Here is a 25,538-nt window from a genome sequence, read left to right on the forward strand (position 1 = left end):
GTGACTCCTGTTTTCCACCTATAGAAATTTATCCAATGTCTATCCTTCCTTTGTATATTGGAAGCAGATAACTTGTACTAAATTTCATAGTTCCACAGCCAGAGAAGAATTTTGTCTTAGGATAAACTATACCTATGAATGATTTTGATCAGATTTTTATACTGTTTTTGACTTGGTGTGTATTTGTATTGCTACTGATATGGTTTAAGGCTTTTGTGATATTGTGATGGAATGTATGTGTTTTGTATATGGAAAGAGCATATCTTTTTGGGGTCCAAAGAATGGAATGTGCTGGTTTGAATCTGTTATGTACCCCAGAAAACCCATATTCTTCTAATCCAATCTTGTGAGGCCAGATTTATTGTTTGGGTAGGATCTTTTGATTAGATTGTTTCCATGGAGATGTGACTTTGCCCATTCAAGGTGAATCTTAATCCTTTTACTGGAGTCTCCTATGAAGAGAGTAAAAGATAGAAAACAGAGAGGGAGCTCAGAGCTAACACAGAGGGCAGAGAGATAAACCAAAAAACACAGATGTTTGGAGTTGCTAAGCTAAGAGGTGAAACCCAGAACATTCCCCAGAGAAGTTGAGTGAGAAATGTTCCGGTATGAAAGCTGCCAGAATGCAATATACCAGAAATGGAATGGCTTTTAAAGGGGAATTTAGTAAGCTGCAAGTTCACAGTTTTATGGCCATAAAAATATCCCAATTATAGCAAGTCTATGAAAATATCCAAATTAAGGCACCAACAAGAGGTTACCTTCACTCAAGAAAGGCCTATGAAGTTCAGAGTTTCTCTCTTAACTGGAAGATGGTGACAACTACTAGCTTTCTCTCCATACTTCTTGTGTCTCTGTGGCTCTACTCATAGCTCTAAAAAGGGACTCTCTCCAAAATGTTTCAGCTTTTAAAGGATTCCAATAAACTAATCAAACCCACCTGGAATGGGTGGAGTCACATCTCCATCTAATCAAGTTAATACCCACAATTAGATGTGTCACATCTCCATGGAGAAAATTTAATCAAAAGATTGCAATGTACATTATTGAATAGAGATTAAAAGAAATGGTTGCATCCACATGATTGCATCAGGATTAGAACATGGCTTTTATACAGCACATAATCCTCTCAAACAGGCACAAGGACCCACAGAAACATAGAGGGAAAACCACTGGTATCAGTAGCTGAATGCAATGAACCCAGAGCAAGTACCAGTAGACATCAGCCATATGCCTCCCCAGCTGACAGAGATGTTTCAGATGCCAGTGACCTTTCTTCAAAGAAAAGGTATCTTTCTCTAGATGCCTTAATTTGGACATTTTCATGGCCTTAGAACTGTAAATTTGTGACCTAATAAATCCCCTTTGTAAAAGCCAATCCATTTCTGGTATATTGCATTCTGGCAGCTTTAGCAATTGTTTATACCCACCTATTATTGACTTAGCATTGATATGGTACCTTTGTTATAACTGATGAAAGAATATTACAATATTGCTGTTAACTATAGTCCACAGTTTGCATTAGTCATATTTTTCTTATATAGCACCCCATTATTAACATCTTGTAATAGTGATGTATATGTGTGTGTGTGTGTGTGTGTGTATTTCATAAAAGAACATTCTTATATTTGTATTATTAACCACAGTCATCATCCACAACAGAGTTCACTATGTTATACAGGCCTATGTTTAATCTTCTGGCTTCTTTCTAGTAACATACACCACCCTAAACTACCCCTTTCAATCATAATCATACCCATAATTCAGTGCTGTTAATTACAGTCATGATAATGTGCTATCAACACCTCTATCCATTTCCAAACATTTACAATCAACCTAATTAAATTTTTTGCACAAATTAAGCATCAGCTTCCATTCTTTGCCCTTATTCTGTTTTTTTTCTTTGCATGCTCTATGGCAGGGATCACATTTCATTTTTTTTCCATGTGAGTATCTCCTTATTGCAGCACAATTTGTTGAATTTTTTTGTTTTGATTTGTTTTTTTGTTTGTTTGTTTGGGAAGTGCATGGCTGGGAATCAAACCCTGGTCTCCAGCATGGCAGGTGAGAATTCTCCCATTGAAGTCGCAGCCCCTCTACCTTTCTTCTACTTCCTGGTAACTTATGCTCTAGATTTTAACTCCATGAATTTTGTTCACTATAATTAGTTTGTAATAGTGAGACAGTACAATATCTGTCCTTATGTGTCTGGCTCATTTCATTCAGTATAATGTCCTCAAGGTGCATTCATGTTGTCATTCCTTCTTATAGCTGAATGATATTCCATTGTATGTATATACCACATTTTGTTTATCCATTCATGTGTTGATGAACACTTGGGCTATTTCCATCTATTAGCAATTGTGAATAATACCACAATGAACATCAGTGTGCAAATGTCAGTTTGCATCCTTGCTATCAGATCTTCTGAGTATACCCCGAGTAGTGGGATTGCTGGGTGATAAGGCAGCTCTATACTTATCTTCCTGAGGAACCACCAAACTGTCCTCTATAGCAGCTGTCCCATTTTACATTCCCACCAGCAGTGATTAAGTACTCCAATTTCCTCACACCCTCTCCAATATTTTTAGTTGCCTGTTTGTTTAATAGTGGTCATTCTATTAGGTATAAGATGATATCTCATCGTGGTTTTGATTTGCATTTCCCTAATAGCTAATGTAGCTGAGTATCTTTTCATGTGCCCTTTGGCCATCTGTATATCCTCATTGAAGAAATGCCTATTCATGTCTTTTACCCATTTTAAAATTGGGTAGTGTGCCAGTTTGAATCTATTGTGTAACTTAGAAAATCCTTTAATCCTCATTCAAAATTGCTGGGTGGTATCTTTTTTATTGTTTCCATGGAGATGTGACCCACCTAATTGTGAGTGGTAGCTTTTAATTAGATGGTTCCCATGGAGATGTATCTCCACCAATTCAAGGTGGGGTTGCTTACTGGAACCCATTAAGAGGGAACCATTTGGAAAAAGCATTATAGCCCACACAGCCAGAGACCTTTGGAGATGAAGAAGGAAAACACCCCCAGGGACTTCATGAGAGAAGAAGCCTGGAGAAAAACTAGCAGATGTCACCATGTTCACCATGTGTCTTTCCATTTGAAAGAGAAACCCTGAATGTCATCGGCTTTCTTGAACCAAGGTATCATTCCCTGGGTGCCTTAGATTGAACATTTCTATAAACTTGCTTTAATTTGGACATTTTTCATAGCCTTGGAATTGTAAAGGTACAACATAAAAATTCCCTTTTTAAAAACACAAAACAAAAAAAAAGAGGGAACCATTTTAGAAAAAACTTTACAGCCATGAAAGCCACAAGAGCCACTGGAACTGACAGAGCCAATAGAATGGACTGAGCCCTGAGGAAGCCATTGAAGAGAATGCTAGCAGATCTCACCATGTGCCTTTCCAGCAGGGTGAGAAACCCTTAACATCATTGGCCTTCTTGAACTAAGATATCTTCCCCTGGATGCCTTAGATTGGACGTTTTCATAGCCTTGCCTTAATTTGAACATTTTCACAGCCATAGAACTGCAAACTTGCAACTTAATAACACCCCCACCTTTTTTTTTTTTTTTTTTTTTTTGCATGGGCAGGCACTGGAAATTGAACCTGGGTCTCCAGCTTGGCAGGCAAGAATTCTGCCACTGAGCCACCATCACATTGCCTTAAATTTCCCCTTTTAAAAGCTGTTCTGTTTCTGGTATAATGCATTCTGGCAGCTTCAGCAAATTAGAACAGATTTTGGTACAAGGAGTGGGGTGCCACTGTGGTTTGCAAATACCAAACATGTTGGAATGGCTTTTTAAATTTATAAGGGGAAGATTCTGGGAGAGTTGTGAGGAGCTTGATAGAGAAGACCTAGAATGATTTGAAAAGATTGTTGGTAGAAATGTGGACGTTAAAGATATTTTTGATAAGACTTTAGATAGAAATGATGTATGTGTTATTGCAAACTGGAAGAAAGGCGACCCTTGTTTTAAAGTTGCAGAAATATTATCAAAACTGACTGCTGGCTTTAGATGAAAAGGCAGATTTTAAAAGCCATGGACATGGATATTTAGCAGTAGAGATTTCCAAATTATGTGTGGAAAGTACTGCCTCATTTCTTTTTTGAAGTGAAATGCAACAGAAAAGAGATGAGCTGAGAACTGAACTCTTGGGTACAAAGAAACCAGAAATTGATATTCTGGAAAATTCTGGGCTTCCAGAAAGGGAGAACCCAGAGAATAATGTCCCAAGTGAGGATTTAACCAGACATGGAACCAGTCAGCCATTTCAGAAAAGCCAGTTTGAAGATGGAGATATCTAGGAAGTATTTGTGGAAGGTCCTTTTGTCTGATGGGCATGATCCCAGCCTATTGCAAAGGAAACCAAGAGTGTTATGGGGGGCCCGCCACGCAGCGCCCACGCCCCGCAGCAGCCGACCCGCCCGCCCTCCTTCTCCCCTCTCTTTCTCCGCCGGCCCACCGCGCGGCACCCACGCCCCACAGCAGCCGACCCGCCGCCCTCCTTCTCCCCTCTCTTTCTCCGCCGGCCCGCCGCGCGGCGCCCACGCCCTGCAGCAGCCGACCCGCCCGCCCTCCTTCTCCCCCCTCCTCCCTCTCCTGCTCCGGCCGCTCTCCAACCACCACGGTGCCCTCTTCCCCCGCCTTCACCGGCTCCTCCACCACCAGCCTCTACAGCCTTGCCGCCCTCACCTTTCCTCCTCCAGAACAGCTACTGGGGGAGTGGAGATAATACAGAGCAGCTCCCGGAGCCACGAGGGAGATCAAAGGGATGGTGTACCCCATCCTGGAACGGCTGACTATCTGGGAGAACCAGCTCCGGTGAGATCACCAAGGGGCACGGGCTTTCCTGGGTGGGACGGCAAGCGACCGGAGTCCCTCCCTTCCACCTTCCCAGGCCAGCTGGTAGAATTGGACAGGCGGTCCCCTTAGGCCGCGGCGGCTGGTGCCCCCACCACACGAGGCCCCCCGGAAGAACTGAGGTAGTTGGGTCGGAAATCCCCAGACTGCGGAGAACAGTGGCAGGGGGATCCCTTCCAAACACGTGACTCCCCCGTCGGCTGGGAATAGTGCACTCTCCCGGGCTGCGACAGCTGGCGCCCTCCCGCCACGCTTGGTGCCCCGGGCCGACTAGCTAATTCGGCCGGACGCTCTCCCATGCTGCGGCGGCCGGCGACCCTCCCCGCATTCGGAACTCCGGGCCGGCTGGCATTCTTCCAAGACGCTTCGGCTGCCGAACCTCCCCTACGGCGAGAATTTTCCAGAGTTAAAGGACCCACAGCAACTTTAACTGGTGGAACCCGTAGACAAACGTGTGCCACGAGCGCCACCTACTGGGCAGGATAAGAAAAACAGAACCCAGAGATTGCACAGAAAAATCTTTCAACCTGTGGGGTCGAACACCCAGGGAAATCTGACTAAATGCCCAGACGCCAGCAGAAGATAACGGACACGCTCAGAAAATTGAACATATGGCCCAGTCAAACGAAGAAACCAATAGTTCAAATGAGATACAGGAGCTGAAACAACTAATGCTGAATATACGAACAGAAATGGAAAACCTCTTCAAAAACGAAATCGATAAATTGAGGGAGGACATGAAGAAGACATGGGCTGAACATAAAGAAGAAATAGAAAAACTGAAAAAACAAATCACAGAACTTATGGAAGTGAAAGATAAAGTAGAAAAGATGGAAAAAACAATGGATACCTACAACGACAGATTTAAAGAAACAGAAGATAGAATTAGTGATTTGGAGGATGAAACATCTGAATTCCAAAAAGAAACAGAAACTATCCGGAAAAGAATGGAAAAATTTGAACAAGGTATCAGGGAACTCAAGGACAATGCGAACCGTACAAATATACGTTTAGTGGGTATCCCAGAAGGAGAAGAGAAGGGAAAAGGAGGAGAAAAACTAATGGAAGAAATTATCACTGAAAATTTCCCAACTCTTATGAAAGACCTAAAATTACAGATCCAAGAAGTGCAGCGCACCCCAAAGAGATTAGACACAAATAGGCGTTCCCCAAGACACTTACTAGTTAGAATGTCAGAGGCCAAAGAGAAAGAGAGGATCTTGAAAGCAGCGAGAGAAAAACAATCCGTCACATACAAGGGAAACCCAATAAGACTATGTGTAGATTTCTCAGCAGAAACCATGGAAGCTAGAAGACAGTGGGATGATATATTTAAGTTACTAAAAGAGAAAAACTGCCAGCCAAGACTCCTATATCCAGCAAAATTGTCCTTCAAAAATGAGGGAGAAATTAAAACATTCTCAGACAAAAAGTCACTAAGAGAATTTGTGACCAAGAGACCAGCTCTGCAAGAAATACTAAAGGAAGCACTAGAGTCAGATACAAAAAGACAGAAGAGAGAGACATGGAGAAAAGTGTAGAAAGAAGGAAAGTCAGATATGATATATATAATACAAAAGGCAAAATGGTAGAGGAAAATATTATCCAAACAGTAATAACTCTAAATGTCAATGGACTGAATTCCCCAATTAAAAGACATAGACTGGCAGAATGGATTAAAAAACAGGATCCTCCTATATGCTGTCTACAGGAAACACATCTTAGACCCAAAGATAAATATAGGTTGAAAGTGAAAGGTTGGGAAAAGATATTTCATGCAAATAACAACCAGAAAAGAGCAGGAGTGGCTATACTAATATCCAACAAGTTAGACTTCAAATGTAAAATAGTTAAAAGAGACAAAGAAGGACACTATATACTATTAAAAGGAACAATTAAGCAAGAAGACATAACAATCATAAATATTTACGCACCGAACCAGAATGCCCCAAAATACGTGAGGAATACACTGCAAACACTGAAAAGGGAAATAGACACACATACCATAATAGTTGGAGACTTCAATTCACCACTCTCATCAATGGACAGAACATCTACACAGAGGATCAATAAAGAAATAGAGAACCTGAATATTACTATAAATCAGCTTGACTTAACAGACATTTATAGGACATTACATCCCACAACAGCAGGATACACCTTTTTTTCAAGTGCTCATGGATCATTCTCAAAGATAGACCATATGCTGGGTCACAAAGCAAGTCTTAACAAATTTAAAAATATTGAAATCATACACAACACTTTCTCGGATCATAAAGGAATGAAGTTGGAAATCAATAATAGGCGGAGTGCCAGAAAATTCATAAATACATGGAGGCTCAACAACACACTCTTAAACAACAAGTGGGTCAATGAAGAAATTGCAAGAGAAATTAGTAAATACCTAGAGGCAAATGAAAATGAAGACACAACATATCAAAACTTATGGGACGCAGCAAAGGCAGTGCTAAGAGGGAAATTTATTGCCCTAAATGCCTTTATCAGAAAAGAAGAAAAGGCAAAAATGCAGGAATTAACTGTCCACTTGGAAGAACTGGAGAAAGAACAGCAAACTAATCCCAAAGCAAGCAAAAGGAAAGAAATAACAAAGATTAGAGCAGAAATAAATGAAATTGAAAACATGAAAACAATAGAGAAAATCAATAAGACCAGAAGTTGGTTCTATGAGAAAATCAACAAGATTGATGGGCCCTTAGCAAGATTGACAAAAAGAAGAAGAGAGAGGATGCAAATAAATAAGATTAGAAATGAAAGAGGAGACATAACTACTGACCTCACAGAAATAAAGGAGGTAATAACAGGATACTATGAACAACTTTACGCTAATAAATACAACAATTTAGATGAAATGGACAGGTTCCTGGAAAGACATGAACAACCAACTTTGACTCAAGAAGAAATAGACGACCTCAACAAACCAATCACAAGTAAAGAGATTGAATTAGTTATTCAAAAGCTCCCTAAAAAGAAAAGTCCAGGACCAGACGGCTTCACATGTGAATTCTATCAAACATTCCAGAAAGAATTAGTACCTACTCTCCTCAAACTGTTCAACATAATCAAAGTGGAGGGAAAACTACCTAATTCATTCTATGAAGCCAACATCACCCTCATACCAAAACCAGGCAAAGATATTACAAAAAAAGAAAACTACAGACCAATCTCTCTAATGAATACAGATGCAAAAATCCTCAATAAAATTCTAGCAAATCGTATCCAACAACACATTAAAAGAATTATACATCATGACCAAGTAGGATTCATCCCAGGTATGCAAGGATGGTTCAACATAAGAAAATCAATTAATGTAATACACCATATCAACAAATCAAAGCAGAAAAATCACATGATCATCTCAATTGATGCAGAGAAGGCATTTGACAAGATTCAACATCCTTTCCTGTTGAAAACTCTTCAAAAGATAGGAATACAAGGGAACTTCCTTAAAATGATAGAGGGAATATATGAAAAACCCACAGCTAATATCATCCTCAATGGGGAAAAATTGAAAACTTTCCCCCTAAGATCAGGAACAAGACAAGGATGTCCACTATCACCACTGTTATTCAACATTGTGTTGGAAGTTCTAGCCAGAGCAATTAGGCAAGAAAAAGAAATACAAGGCATCAAAATAGGAAAGGAAGAAGTAAAACTATCATTGTTTGCAGACGATATGATACTATGTGTAGAAACCCCAGAAAAATCCACAACAAAATTACTAGAGCTAATAAATGAGTACAGCAAAGTAGCAGGCTACAAGATCAACATTCAAAAATCTGTAGCTTTTCTATACACTAGTAATGAACAAGCTGAGGCGGAAATCAAGAAACGAATCCCATTTACAATTGCAACTAAAAGAATAAAATACCTAGGAATAAATTTAACCAAAGAGACAAAAAACCTATATAAAGAAAACTACAAAAAACTGTTAAAAGAAATCACAGAAGACCTAAATAGATGGAAGGGCATACCGTGTTCATGGATTGGAAGACTAAATATAGTCAAGATGTCAATCCTACCTAAATTGATTTACAGATTCAATGCAATACCAATCAAAATCCCAACAACTTATTTTTCAGAAATAGAAAAACCAATAAGCAAATTTATCTGGAAGGGCAGGGTGCCCCGAATTGCTAAAAACATCTTGAGGAAAAAAAACGAAGCTGGAGGTCTCGCGCTGCCGGACTTTAAGGCATATTATGAAGCCACAGTGGTCAAAACAGCATGGTATTGGCATAAAGATAGATATATCGACCAATGGAATCGAATAGAGTGCTCAGATATAGACCCTCTCATCTATGGACATTTGATCTTTGATAAGGCAGTCAAGCCAACTCACCTGGGACAGAACAGTCTCTTCAATAAATGGTGCCTAGAGAACTGGATATCCATATGCAAAAGAATGAAAGAAGACCCATGTCTCACACCCTATACAAAAGTTAACTCAAAATGGATCAAAGATCTAAACATTAGATCTAAGACCATAAAACAGTTAGAGGAAAATGTTGGGAGATATCTTATGGATCTTACAACTGGAGGTGGTTTTATGGACCTTAAACCTAAAACAAGAACACTGAAGAAGGAAATAAATAAATGGGAGCTCCTCAAAATTAAACACTTTTGTGCATCAAAGAACTTCATCAAGAAAGTAGAAAGACAGCCTACACAATGGGAGACAATATTTAGAAACGACATATCAGATAAAGGTCTAGTATCCAGAATTTATAAAGAGATTGTTCAACTCAACAACAAAAAGACAGCCAACCCAATTACAAAATGGGAAAAAGACTTAAACAGACACCTACCAGAAGAAGAAATACGGATGGCCAAGAGGCACGTGAAGAGATGCTCAATGTCCCTGGCCATTAGAGAAATGCAAATCAAAACCACAATGAGATATCATCTCACACCCACCAGAATGGCCATTATCAACAAAACAGAAAATGACAAGTGCTGGAGAGGATGCGGAGAAAGAGGCACACTTATCCACTGTTGGTGGGAATGTCAAAGGGTGCAAGCACTGTGGAAGGCAGTTTGGCGGTTCCTCAAAAAGCTGAATATAGAATTGCCATACGACCCAGCAATACCATTGCTAGGTATCTACTCAAAGGACTTAAGGGCAAAGACACAAACGGACATTTGCACACCAATGTTTATAGCAGCGTTATTTACAATTGCAAAGAGATGGAAACAGCCAAAATCTCCATCAACAGAAGAGTGGCTAAACAAACTGTGGTATATACATATGATGGAATATTATGCAGCTTTAAGACAAGATAAACTTATGAACCATGTAATAACATGGATGGACCTAGAGAATATTATGCTGAGTGAATCCAGCCAAAAACTAAAGGACAAATACTGTATGGTCCCACTGATGTGAACGGACATTCGAGAATAAACTTGAAATATGTCATTGGAAACAGAGTTCAGCAGGAGTTAGAAACAGGGTAAGACAATGGGTAATTGAAGCTGAAGGGATACAGACTGTGCAACAGGACTAGATACAAAAACTCAAAAATGGACAGCACAATAATACCTAATTGTAAAGTAATCATGTTAAAATACTGAATGAAGCTGCATCTGAGCTATAGGGTTTTTTTGTTTTTGTTTGCTTGTTGGTTTGTTTGTTGTTGTTGTTTTTTACTATTATTACTACTTTTATTTCTTTTCTTTATATTAACATTTTATATCTTTTTCTGTTGTGTTGCTAGTTCCTCTAAACCGATGCAAATGTACTAAGAAACAATGATCATGCATCTATGTGATGATGTTAAGAATTACTGAGTGCATATGTAGAATGGTATGATTTCTAAATGTTGTGTTAATTTCTTTTTTTTTTTTTCTTTCCGTTAATAAAAAAAAATAAAAAATAAAAAATAAAAAAAAAGAGTGTTATGGGTTCTGTATAAACAGAGCCATTGCCAGCCTGGACTAAGAGGGGCAGAAAAAGGGTGCATTGGAGGAAAAATAACTTTAGAGACAGAACTATGGAAGCTAAGGTCTGAAGTAAAAAAAAACCATGGACTAGATGATAAAGACTGAGATGGTATAATCTAGGAATGCCTAGAGAGTACAATGATAGTGACTAAAAATTGAAAAATGTTTTTGCATGAGGAAGGTCAAAGGAATGTCAATGTTGCAGGGTGTTGAAAATAGATGGCCATTCATATTTTAAAACTTCAACTTCCGTATGAGACTAAAGCAAAAACATGTTTATTTGGTGCAAGATTTATATTTTGACTAGTGCATTTCCTAATATAAATTATATGGACAAGTTAATTGAACACCATACATACATGGAACCTTGAATAGGGCATGAGATTTTGTAGGTTTGTTGAGTGTGATGCCCTGATAAATCCTAGAGTGATTTGAACAGTGAATAAAGAAGTATTTACAAAGTCCCCTTGGGAGAATGGCAAGAAAGGAGGAAAATTAACTTCCCCATTTGCAGAATTCCTGATATTCTCACAAGCAGTTGGGACAACCAAATCAATAGCCAAGCCCTCAATCTTGGGGTTTGTTCATGTGAAACGTATCCCCACAAAGAATAGGCTAAGCCTATTTAAAATTAGGCCTAAGGGTCACCCCCAGAGAACCTCTTTTGTTGCTCATATGTGGCCTATCTCTCTCTCAGTCAACAGAGCAAGCAAACTCACAGCGCCCCCCATATCTACATGGGGCATGACTCCCAGGATCTAAACCTCCCTGGCAACATGGGACAGAAATCCTAGAATGAGCTGGGACTCAGTATCAAGGGATCAAGAAAACCTTCTCGACCAAAAGGGGGAAGAGAGAAATGAGACAAAATAAAGTGTCAGTGGCTGAGAGATTTCAAACAGAGTCAAGAAGTTATCCCGGAGGTTATTCTTATTCATTATATAGATAGCCCCTTTTTAATCTGCAGTATACTATAGAGGCTAGAGGAAAGTGCTGGAAACTGTAGAGCTGTGTTCCAGTAGCCATGTTTCTTGAAGATGACTGTATAATGATATAGCATTCTCAGTGTGACTGTGTGATTGTGCACGTGATGCTCCTTTTATCTATGGTATGAACAGATGAGTATAATATACGGATTAAAAATAAGTAAATAATAGGGGGAACAAATGTTAAAACAATAATAGATAGATACATGGGGGGGAATGTACCTATTGAAAACTATAGACTATGGTTAACAGTAATATTTGATTATTCTTTCATTAAGAGTTAACAAATGTATCATACCAACACTACCATCAACAGGTGGGGAGGAGGGATAAGGGATATGGGAGGATTTGGCTTTATTTTTTATTTTTATTTTCTTTCTGAAGTAATGAAAATGTTCCAAAATTGATCATGGGGATGTATACACAACTACGTGATGATACTGTGAGCAAGTGATTGTATATTTCAGTCGATCTATATGGTGTGTGGGTGTATCTCAATAAAACTGTATTTAAAAAAAAAAAGAAACCATGGTCCTGGAGAGTGGACCTACCAAGCACTTGGAGAGGGTGAGTTTGCCCTGAAGGCAAAGGATGGGCCTTCCACCTCATTGCAGTGGAAGAATTGTTCTGCCTCAGGCCTTGGAGAGGTTGGAGCATATTTCTTGGGGATTGGGGAGAGTCTGACTGCCACTAAATTGTTGTGGAGGGGTTGAGCATGTGCCCTGGAAATGGCAGAGAGCCCACGTGCAGCCCTGATGCTTGGAGAGGATGGAGCCAAAAGGTAATCTCCCCAGTGTCCCCCAAGATTACATTTGGAGAGAGGCAGGCCACTGAATAGGCCCTTGGAAAGGGTATGCTGCCACTCTCTAAAGCCCCAAAGATAAATGATTCAGACTTTGAAATCTAATGGATTTTGCCCTGCAGGTTTCTGAAACTGCTTGGATTCAGCGACACCTATGTTCCTTCCAATTTCTCCCTTTGGAAATGGGGGTATGTATGCTATGACTGTCCCTCCTTTGTTTGTTGGCAGCAAATAACTTGTTCTGACTTTTACAGGTCTAGAGTCAGAGGAGAATTTTTCCTTAGGACAGACCAAAGTTGTAGCAACTTTGATGAAATTTTGTACTGTTTCTGACTTTGAATTGTATTTGTATCATTACTGAAATGGTTTAAGGCTCTCTGGTATTGTGATGGAATGATTATATTTTGCATTTGGAAAGAATATGTCTTTTTGGGGTCCAAAAGATGAAATGTGCTGGTTTGAATCTGTTGTGTACCCTAGAAAAGTCATGTCCTTTAATCCCCATTCAATATTGCTGGGTGGAACCTTTTGATTGCTCCCATGGGGATGTGACCCACCCAATTGTAGGTGGTAACTTTTGATTAGATTATTTCCATGGAGATGTGTCTCCATCCATTCGAGGTGGGGTTGCTTACTGGAGCCCTTTAAGAAGGAACCATTTTGCAAAAACCTTTATAGCCATGAGAGCCACAACAGAACCAACAGAGCTGACAGAACGGACAGAGCCTTGGGGAAGCCATTGAAGAGAAAGCTAGCAGACCTCACCATGTGCCTTTCCAGCTGAAGGAAAAACCCTAAACATCATTAGCCCTTTTGAACCAAGGTATCTTTCCCTGGATGCCTTAGGTTAGACATTTCATAGCTTTGCCTTAATTTGGATATTTTCACAGACTTAGAACTGCAAACTTGCAACTTAAAAAATTCCCCCTTTTTTTTTTTTTTTTTTTTTTAAAGAGAGAGGGAGGAAAGGAAGGAAAGACAGAGAAGGAAGGAAGGGAGGAAGAAAGGGAAACATTTTTAAACATTTTCTTGTTTTATTATATTTTGTTTGTTTTGTTTGTTTTTTTTTACATGGGCTGGGGCCGGGAATTGAACCGGGGTCCTCCGGCACGGCAGGCAAGCACTCTTGCCCGCTGAGCCACCGCGGCCCGCCCAAAATTCCCCTTTTTAAAAGCCATTCTGTTTCTGGTATATTGCATTCCAGCAGCTTCAGCAAGCTAGAAAAAGTAGTTTGTCTTTTTATTGTTAAGTTGTAGTATTTCTATATTCTGGATATTACACCCTTATCAAATATGTAGTCTCCAAATATTTTCTCCTATTTAGTAGGCTGCCTTTTCACCTTTCTTGATAAAGTCCTTTGAAACACAAAAGTATTTACTTTTAATTTTGAAGTGTTTACATTTATCTGTTTTTCCTTTCATTGTTTATGCTTTCCATGTAAAGTCTAAGAAGCCACTGCCTACCACAAGATCTTGAAGTTTCTTCCCTACATTTCCTTCCAGGAGTTTTATGGAAATGGCTCTTATATTTAGATCTTTGATCCATTTTGAGCCAGTCTCTGAACAAGTTATGAGATAGGGGTCCTCTCCCCCCAATTCGTTTGTATATGGATATCCCTGTACCATTTGTTAAAGAGATCGTTCAGCCCCAGTTGAGTGGCCCTGGTAGTCTGTCAAAAATCAACAGACCATCGATGTTATGGTCTCTTCCTGAACTCTCAACTCAATTTCATTCATCAATTTCTGTCTTTATGCCAGTGCCATGCCGTTTTGGCCATTGTACCTTTGTAATATGCTTTAAAGTTAGGAAGTGCTAGTCCTCCCACTTTGTTCCTCATTCTCAAGGGGCCCCTGGCTATTTGGGACCTCCACTTTTCCAAATAAACTAGATGATTGGCTTTGTCATCTCTACAAAGTAAGTTGTTGGAATTTTGACCAGGACTGTATTGAATATGTAAATCAATTTTGGATAGATTCAACATCTTAATATTTAATTTCCAATCCATGAACATAGAATGTTCCTCCACTTATCCAGAGCTTTGATTGCTTTTAGCAATGTATTGTAGTTTTCTGGTTAAGTTTCTTTATACCCTTGGTTAAATTTATTCCTGGGGTGATCAGCTTTCAACTAGAGGTATGAAGGAAGCTGACAGATAGTACTAAGATCAGAATACAGGGTAAAGAATGATATGGTTCATATGTTAAAACTTCAGCTTCTTTGTGAGACTAAAGGGATAGATGTTTATATGGTGCAAAAATTTATATTTTTGGTAGTACTTTTACCTAATTTAATATATACAGTCAGTTTAGTTGAACACCATAAGTACATGAAATCTTAAATAGCAGATGAGATTTTGTTGGTTTTTCCAGGTTAGTGGGATGCCCCAATATATCCCAGAGTAATTTTGGCAGTGAGTAAAGAAGTATTGACCAAGAAAGAAGGAAATATTCAACTTCCCCATTTGGAGAATTTCTGATAGTCTCTCAAGCAGTAGGGACAACTAATTCAATAGGCTGGGCCCTTAATCTTTGGTTTTGTCCCCTGTGAAACATTCCTGCAAAATAACCCTACTTAATATTATGCCTAAGAGTCGTCCCAGAGAATCTCTTTTGTTGTTCAGATGTGGCCTCTGTCTCTAAGCCAACTTGACAGGTGAACTCATTGCCCCACCCCCTACATGGGACCTGACTCCCAGGGGTGTAGGTTTCCCTGGCAATATGGTACAGAATTCCTGGGATGAGCCAGAGTTCTGACATTATGGGATTGAGAAAGCCTTCTTGACCAAAAGGGGAAGAGAGGAATGAGCCCGTTTCAGTGGCTGAGAGACTTCAAACAGTCAAGAGGTTATTCTTATGCATTAAATGGATATCCCTTTTTAGTTTATGGTGTATTGAAGTGGCTAGAGGGAAGTACCTGAAACTGTTGAGCTGTGTTCCAGTATCCTTGATTCTTGAAGATGATTGCATAAAGATATACCTTTTAGCAGCCGAGCCGCCCGACCTCCCTACCCCCTCTCTTTCTCCGCCGGACCGCCGCGCGGCACACGCGCCCTGCAGCAGCCGAGCCGCCCGACCTCCCTACCCCCTCTCTTTCTCCGCCGGACCGCCGCGCGGCGCACGCGCCCTGCAGCAGCCGAGCCGCCCGACCTCCCTACCCCCTCTCTTTCTCCGCCGGACCGCCGCGCGGCGCACGCGCCCCGCAGCAGCCGAGCCGCCCGACCTCCCTACCCCCTCTCTTTCTCCGCCGGACCGCCGCGCGGCACACGCGCCCCGCAGCAGCCGAGCCGCCCGACCTCCCTACCCCCTCTCTTTCTCCGCCGGACCGCCGCGCGGCGCACGCGCCCCGCAGCAGCCGAGCCGCCCGACCTCCCTACCCCCCTCCCCCTCCTGCTCTGGCTGCTCTCCAACCAACACGGTGCCCTCTTCCCCCGCCTTCACTGTGCTCCTCCGCCACCAGCCTCGACAGCCTTGCCGCCCTCACCTTTCCTCCTCCAGAACAACTACTGGGGGAGTGGAGATAATACAGAGCAGCTCCCGGAGCCACGAGGGAGATCAAAGGGACAGCGTACCCCATCCTGGAACGGCTGACTATCTGGGAGAACCAGCTCCGGTGAGATCACCAAGGGGCACGGGCTTTCCTGGGTGGGACAGCAAGCGACCGGAGTCCCTCCCTTCCACCTTCCCAGGCCAGCTGGTAGAATTGGACAGGTGGTCCCCTTAGGCCGCGGCGGCTAGTGCCCCCACCACACGAGGCCCCCCGGAACAACTGAGATAGTTGGGTCGGAAATCCCCAGACTGCGGAGAACAGTGACCGGGGGATCCCTTCCAAACACGTGACTCCCCCGTCGGCTGGGAGCAGTGCACTCTCCCGGGCTGCGACAGCTGGCGCCCTCCCGCCACGCTTGGTGCCCCGGGCCGACTAGCTAATTTGGCCGGACGCTCTCCTGTGCTGCGACAGCCGGCGACCCGCCCCGCGTTTGGAACCCCGGGCCGGCTGGCATTCTTCCAAGACGCTTCGGTTGCCGAACCTCCCCTACGGCGAGAGTTTTCCAGAGTTGAGGGACCCACAGCAACTTTCGCTGGTGGAACCCACAGACAGGCGTGTGCCACGTGCGCCACCTACTGGGCAGGATAGGAAGAACAGAACCCAGAGACTGCGCAGAAAAATCTTTCAACCTGTGGGGTCGAACACCCGGGGAAATCTGACTAAATGCCCAGACGCCAGCAGAAGATAACGGATCACGCTCAGAAAATTGAACATATGGCCCAGTCAAACGAAGAAACCAATAGTTCAAATGAGATACAGGAGCTGAAACAACTAATGCTGAATACACGAACAGAAATGGAAAACCTCTTCAAAAACGAAATCGATAAATTGAGGGAGGACATGAAGAAGACATGGGCTGAACATAAAGAAGAAATAGAAAAACTGAAAAAACAAATCACAGAACTTATGGAAGTGAAAGATAAAGTAGAAAAGATGGAAAAAACAATGGATACCTACAATGACAGATTTAAAGAAACAGAAGATAGAATTAGTGATTTGGAGGATGAAACATCTGAACTCCAAAAAGAAACAGAAACTATCCGGAAAAGAATGGAAAAATTTGAACAAGGTATCAGGGAACTCAAGGACAATGTGAACCGTACAAATATACGCGTAGTGGGTATCCCAGAAGGAGAAGAGAAGGGAAAAGGAGGAGAAAAACTAATGGAAGAAATTATCACTGAAAATTTCCCAACTCTTATGAAAGACCTAAAATTACAGATCCAAGAAGTGCAGCGCACCCCAAAGAGATTAGACACAAATAGGCGTTCCCCAAGACACTTACTAGTTAGAATGTCAGAGGTCAAAGAGAAAGAGAGGATCTTGAAGGCAGCGAGAGAAAAACAATCCGTCACATACAAGGGAAACCCAATAAGACTATGTGTAGATTTCTCAGCAGAAACCATGGAAGCTAGAAGACAGTGGGATGATACATTTAAGTTACTAAAAGAGAAAAACTGCCAGCCAAGACTCCTATATCCAGCAAAATTGTCCTTCAAAAATGAGGGAGAATTTAAAACATTCTCAGACAAAAAGTCACTAAGAGAATTTGTGACCAAGAGACCAGCTTTGCAAGAAATACTAAAGGAAGCACTAGAGTCAGATACAAAAAGACAGAAGAGAGAGACATGGAGAAAAGTGTAGAAAGAAGGAAAGACAGATATGATATATATAATACAAAAGGCAAAATGGTAGAGGAAAATATTATCCAAACAGTAATAACTCTAAATGTCAATGGACTGAATTCCCCAATTAAAAGACATAGACTGGCAGAATGGATTAAAAAACAGGATCCTTCTATATGCTGTCTACAGGAAACACATCTTAGACCCAAAGATAAATATAGGTTGAAAGTGAAAGGTTGGGAAAAGATATTTCATGCAAACAACAACCAGAAAAGAGCAGGAGTGGCTATACTAATATCCAACAAATTAGACTTCAAATGTAAAACAGTTAAAAGAGACAAAGAAGGACACTATATACTAATAAAAGGAACAATTAAACAAGAAGACATAACAATCATAAATATTTACGCACCGAACCAGAATGCCCCAAAATACGTGAGGAATACACTGCAAACACTGAAAAGGGAAATAGACACATATACCATAATAGTTGGAGACTTCAATTCACCACTCTCATCAATGGACAGAACATCTACACAGAGGATCAATAAAGAAATAGAGAACCTGAATATTACTATAAATGAACTTGACTTAACAGACATTTATAGGACATTACATCCCACAACAGCAGGATACACCTTTTTTTCAAGTGCTCATGGATCATTCTCAAAGATAGACCATATGCTGGGTCACAAAGCAAGTCTTAACAAATTTAAAAAGATTGAAATCATACACAACACTTTCTCGGATCATAAAGGAATGAAGTTGGAAATCAATAATAGGCGGAGTGCCAGAAAATTCATAAATACATGGAGGCTCAACAACACACTCTTAAACAACAAGTGGGTCAAAGAAGAAATTGCAAGAGAAATTAGTAAATACCTAGAGGCAAATGAAAATGAAGACACAACATATCAAAACTTATGGGACGCAGCAAAGGCAGTGCTAAGAGGGAAATTTATTGCCCTAAATGCCTTTATCAGAAAAGAAGAAAAGGCAAAAATGCAGGAATTAACTGTCCACTTGGAAGAACTGGAGAAAGAACAGCAAACTAATCCCAAAGCAAGCAAAAGGAAAGAAATAACAAAGATTAGAGCAGAAATAAATGAAATTGAAAACATGAAAACAATAGAGAAAATCAATAAGACCAGAAGTTGGTTCTATGAGAAAATCAACAAGATTGATGGGCCCTTAGCAAGATTGACAAAAAGAAGAAGAGAGAGGATGCAAATAAATAAGATTAGAAATGAAAGAGGAGACATAACTACTGACCTCACAGAAATAAAGGAGGTAATAACAGGATACTATGAACAACTTTACGCTAATAAATACAACAATTTAGAAGAAATGGACAGGTTCCTGGAAAGACAGGAACAACCAACTTTGACTCAAGAAGAAATAGACGACCTCAACAAACCAATCACAAGTAAAGAGATTGAATTAGTTATTCAAAACCTCCCTAAAAAGAAAAGTCCAGGACCAGACGGCTTCACATGTGAATTCTATCAAACATTCCAGAAAGAATTAGTACCTACTCTCCTCAAACTCTTCAACATAATCGAAGTGGAGGGAAAACTACCTAATTCATTCTATGAAGCCAACATCACCCTCATACCAAAACCAGGCAAAGATATTACAAAAAAAGAAAACTACAGACCAATCTCTCTAATGAATACAGATGCAAAAATCCTCAATAAAATTCTAGCAAATCGTATCCAACAACACATTAAAAGAATTATACATCATGACCAAGTAGGATTCATCCCAGGTATGCAAGGATGGTTCAACATAAGAAAATCAATTAATGTAATACACCATATCAACAAATCAAAGCAGAAAAATCACATGATCATCTCAATTGATGCAGAGAAGGCATTTGACAAGATTCAACATCCTTTCCTGCTGAAAACACTTCAAAAGATAGGAATACAAGGGAACTTCCTTAAAATGATAGAGGGAATATATGAAAAACCCACAGCTAATATCATCCTCAATGGGGAAAAATTGAAAACTTTCCCCCTAAGATCAGGAACAAGACAAGGATGTCCACTATCACCACTATTATTCAACATTGTGTTGGAAGTTCTAGCCAGAGCAATTAGGCAAGAAAAAGAAATACAAGGCATCAAAATTGGAAAGGAAGAAGTAAAACTATCACTGTTTGCAGACGATATGATACTATATGTAGAAAACCCAGAAAAATCCACAACAAAATTACTAGAGCTAATAAATGAGTACAGCAAAGTAGCAGGCTACAAGATCAACATTCAAAAATCTGTAGCTTTTCTATACACTAGTAATGAACAAGCTGAGGTAGAAATCAAGAAACGAATCCCATTTACAATCGCAACTAAAAGAATAAAATACCTAGGAATAAATTTAACCAAAGAGACAAAAAACCTATATAAAGAAAACTACAAAAAACTGTTAAAAGAAATCACAGAAGACCTAAATAGATGGAAGGGCGTACCGTGTTCATGGATTGGAAGACTAAATATAGTTAAGATGTCAATCCTACCTAAATTGATTTACAGATTCAATGCAATACCAATCAAAATCCCAACAACATATTTTTCAGAAATAGAAAAACCAATAAGCAAATTTATCTGGAAGGGCAGGGTACCCCGAATTGCTAAAAACATCTTGAGGAAAAAAAACGAAGCTGGAGGTCTCGCGCTGCCTGACTTTAAGGCATATTATGAAGCCACAGTGGTCAAAACAGCATGGTATTGGCATAAAGATAGATATATCGACCAATGGAATCGAATAGAGTGCTCAGATATAGACCCTCTCATCTATGGACATTTGATCTTTGATAAGGCAGTCAAGCCAACTCACCTGGGACAGAACAGTCTCTTCAATAAATGGTGCCTAGAGAACTGGATATCCATATGCAAAAGAATGAAAGAAGACCCATCTCTCACACCCTATACAAAAGTTAACTCAAAATGGATCAAAGATCTAAACATTAGGTCTAAGACCATAAAACAGTTAGAGGAAAATGTTGGGAGATATCTTATGGATCTTACAACTGGAGGTGGTTTTATGGACCTTAAACCTAAAGCAAGAACACTGAAGAAGGAAATAAATAAATGGGAGCTTCTCAAAATTAAACACTTTTGTGCATCAGAGAACTTCATCAAGAAAGTAGAAAGACAGCCTACACAATGGGAGACAATATTTGGAAATGACATATCAGATAAGGGTCTAGTATCCAGAATTTATAAAGAGATTATTCAACTCAACAACAAAAAGACAGCCAACCCAATTACAAAATGGGAAAAAGACTTAAACAGACACCTACCAGAAGAAGAAATACGGATGGCCAAGAGGCACGTGAAGAGATGCTCAATGTCCCTGGCCATTAGAGAAATGCAAATCAAAACCACAATGAGATATCATCTCACACCCACCAGAATGGCCATTATCAACAAAACAGAAAATGACAAGTGCTGGAGAGGATGCGGAGAAAGAGGCACACTTATTCACTGTTGGTGGGAATGTCAAAGGGTGCAACCACTGTGGAAGGCAGTTTGGCGGTTCCTCAAAAAGCTGAATATAGAATTGCCATACGACCCAGCAATACCATTGCTAGGTATCTACTCAAAGGACTTAAGGGCAAAGACACAAACGGACATTTGCACACCAATGTTTATAGCAGCGTTATTTACAATTGCAAAGAGATGGAAACAGCCAAAATCTCCATCAACAGAAGAGTGGCTAAACAAACTGTGGTATATACATACGATGGAATATTATGCAGCTTTAAGACAAGATAAACTTGTGAACCATGTAATAACATGGATGGACCTAGAGAATATTATGCTGAGTGAATCCAGCCAAAAACTAAAGGACAAATACTGTATGGTCCCACTGTTGTGAACGGACATTCGAGAATAAACTTGAAATATGTCATTGGTAACAGAGTTCAGCAGGAGTTAGAAACAGGGTAAGACAATGGGTAATTGAAGCTGAAGGGATACAGATTGTGCAACAGGACTAGATACAAAAACTCAAAAATGGACAGCACAATAATACCTAATTGTAAAGTAATCATGTTAAAATACTGAATGAAGCTGCATCTGAGCTATAGGGTTTTTTTTTGTTTTTGTTGGCTTGTTGGTTTGTTTGTTGTTGTTGTTTTTTACTATTACTACTACTTTTATTTCTTTTTTTTATATTAACATTTTATATCTTTTTCTGTTGTGTTGCTAGTTCCTCTAAACTGATGCAAATGTACTAAGAAACAATGATCATGCATCTATGTGATGATGTTAAGAATTACTGAGTGCATATGTAGAATGGTATGATTTCTAAATGTTGTGTTAATTTCTTTTTTTTCTTTCCGTTAAAAAAAAAAAAAAAAAAAAAGATATACCTTTTAAATGTGACTGTGTGATTGTGAAAACCTTGTGTCTGATGATCCTTTTAATAAGTGTATGGACAGATGGGTAAATATAAATATGGATAAAAATAAAGAAATAATAGGGGATAAGGGGTGAAATAAATTGAGTAGATGAAAATACTAGTAGTTAATGAGAGGGAGGTGTAAGGGGTATGGGATTTTTCTTTTCCCTTTTTATTTCTTTTTCTTGAGTGATGTGTAAGTTCTAAAAAATGATCACTGTGATACATACACAACTATGTGATGATTTTGTGAGCCGTTGATTGTACACAGTGTGTGGACTGCATTTGTGTGAAGATTTGTCAAAACAGCATTTGTAAAAAAATTATTCCTGAGGTCTCTTGCCTTTCTCACCTCTTTCTTTGTGAGAGTGCCCACATGTTCTCTCACACATTGTATTAGTTAGGGTTCTTTAGAGAAACAGAACCAACAAGATATATCTGTAAATATGAGGTTTATAAAAGTGTCTCATACACCCATGGAGATGTAGGAATCCAAAATCTGTACAGCAGGCTGCAAGCTGGCAGCTCCAGTGAAGGGCCTCAACAAACTCCCAGGAGAGGCTGGCTGGCTGAAGTGGAAAGGGAGATGGTCTTTTCTGAATTCTCCTTAAAAGTCTTTGGGTGATTAGACTAAGTGTCACTCATTGCAGAAGAAACTCCCCTTAGCTGACTGCAGATGTAATCAGCCACAGATGTAACCAATGTGCTCATGATTTAAGTCCATGAAATGGACAGCAACAGATAGTGCTTACTTGACTAGACAACTGGGCACCTGTTCTAGTTTGCTAACGGCCAGGATGCAATATACTAGAAATGGAATGGCTTTTAAATAGGGGGAATTTAGTAAGTTCCTATTTCACAGTTCTAAGGCTGAGAAAATGTGCCAATTAAAGCAAGTCTATAGAAATTTTCAATCTAAGGCATCCAAGGAAACATACCTTGGTTCAAGAAGGCTGATGATGTTCAGCATTTCTCTCTCAGCTGGAAGGGCACATGGTGAACATGATGGCATCTACTGACTTTCTCTCCAGGCCCCTTGTTTCATAAGGCTCTACAGGAGGACTTTTCCTTCTATATTTTTGGCATGGACAGGCACCAGGAATTGAACCCTGGTCTCCGGTATGAGACCGGTATGGCAGATGAGAACTTTGCCAGTGAGCCACTGTGGCCCACCCAGTCTTTTCCTTCTTTATCTCCAAAAGGCACTGGCTGGTGGGCTCTCTGCTTCGTGGTTCTGCAGTGTTGTCTGCTCTCTCCGAATCTCATGACCTTCTCTCTTGTTCTCTAGTTTTTTATTTTGTCTTCTTTTAAAGGATTCCGGTACAACCAATCAAGACCCACCTGGAATGGGTGGAGACACATCTCCACCTAATCAAGTTTAATACCCACACTTGATTGAGTCATATTTTCATGAAGATAAGCTAATTAAAGTTTCCCACATACAGTACTGAATAGGGATTAGAAGAAACCATTATTCCCACAAGGTTGATTAGGGTTAAAATATGGCTTTTCTACATTACATAAGCCTTTCAAACCTGCACAGCCCCATCACCTGGCCAAGTTGACACATGAACCTGACAGAATTTCTCTCTGCTTCTCTATGATGTGCTGTGTTCTTGAATTCTTTTTTTTTTTTTTAACTTTTTTATTATATGATATAACATATATATACAAAGCAAAGAAGTGAAAAAGCAGTAGTTTTCAAAGCTGCATGTGCCTTTTTTAATGCACAAGTGACAGTCACATTCTTTTTTTCTTATCGTATGATCATTCTGTTCTTGTTATATAATCAGTAACTCACAGTATATCACACAGTTGTATATTCATAATCGTGATCATTTCTTAGAACATCTGCATCAATTCAGAAAAAGCAATAAAAAGAAAACAGAAAAAATTCATACATACCATACCCCTTACCCCTCCTTCCCTTCACTGATCACCATCATTTCAATCTACTAAATTTATTTTAACATTTGTTCCCCTAGTATTTACATATTTTTTAATCCATATGTTTTACTTGTCTGTCGATAAGGTAGACAAAAGGAGCATCAGACACAAGGCTCTCACAACCATACAGTCACACTGTGACAGCCATATTATCAGACAATTATCTTCAAGAAACATGGCCACCAGAGCACAGCTCCACATTTTCAGGCAGTTCCCTCTAGCCTCTCCATTACACTTTAACTAAACGGGCCATATCTATTTAATGCATAAGAATAACTTCCAGGATAGCCTCTCTGTTTGGAATCTCTCAGCCAGTGACACTTTATTTTGTCTCATTTCACTCTTCCCCCTTTTGGTTGAGAAGGTTTTCCCAATCCCTTGATGCTGAGTCTCAGCTCATTCTAGGATTTCTGTCCCACGCTCTGTCCCACGTAGGAAGGTCCATACTGCCCCCAAGGACTTGAGCTCAGAAAGCAAAACTAATTGCCCTCACCTGAGCTCTAGAATGAGCAAAAGGGAAAAAGCTGGGCCTTCCTAGTCCTGTATGCTCACACAATAGTGTAGAAAGACCAAAACTTTCTCCCAATTAAACACCACCAAAAGATACTCAATTTCTTAAATGCCATGCTCTTAACCACAAAAAAATAGTGGTAATTCATTGCCCTCACCATCAGAAAGATAGTACTGACATCTCTAGTGGAAATAATTGGCTCAACCTGGCAGCCTAAGCCGCAGCCCAATCAATCAAGCCCCTTTTAAGCCTCATTCCTGCACTCTTTAATTTAGCACATGTACCCTTTTATTCCCCAGTTAAGCAGGAATGAGCCACCAGCTAATATTCACTCTTGGGCCTGAAAGATGGTCATTTGCTTCTCTCTTCCCCAGTCTTATTTAGCTCCCACCTCTGTCAGTTGAGAAGAGGCGACTTCCCACCTCTGTCAGCTGGAAAGCCACGGGCTGGCATCTGTTGGTCTCTTACTTCTGGGCTCCATTGCGTTCAACCTCTGTTTCATATGGGGGTTCCTCACTTGGCTTCTCTGCGGCTGGGTTTCATCTCTTCATCTCCCTTGGCTCTCTCCAGGTTCTGGCTTGCTTAGCACCTCATAGGAAGGCATATTACAATGCTCACAGGCTCTGCCCTTGACTAGGCATCTGCTCTCTCTGTTAGCACACCAAGCATCTCCAAACATCCATGTCTTTGTGAGCTCTGAAGCAACTGTTCTCCAACTGCCTACATCTGAGATTTCTCCAAAATGTTTTCCCTTTTAAAGGACTCTAATGAATCAAGACCAACCTTGAGGGGGTAGGGTCAAATCTCCATCTAATCAAAAGACCATACCTACAATGGATGTGTCACATCTCCATGGAAACAATCCAAAG

General features: G+C 40.2%; 1 long non-coding RNA gene across 1 annotated transcript in view; it reads left to right on the plus strand.

Annotated features, from left to right (window-relative positions):
- Positions 1-25,538, plus strand: part of LOC143673971 (uncharacterized) — a 122,837-nt gene that overhangs the window by 59,444 nt on the left and 37,855 nt on the right. The window lies entirely within an intron of this gene.

This window comes from Tamandua tetradactyla, chromosome 2 (genome assembly GCF_023851605.1).
Source record: "Tamandua tetradactyla isolate mTamTet1 chromosome 2, mTamTet1.pri, whole genome shotgun sequence".
NCBI lineage: Eukaryota > Metazoa > Chordata > Mammalia > Pilosa > Myrmecophagidae > Tamandua > Tamandua tetradactyla.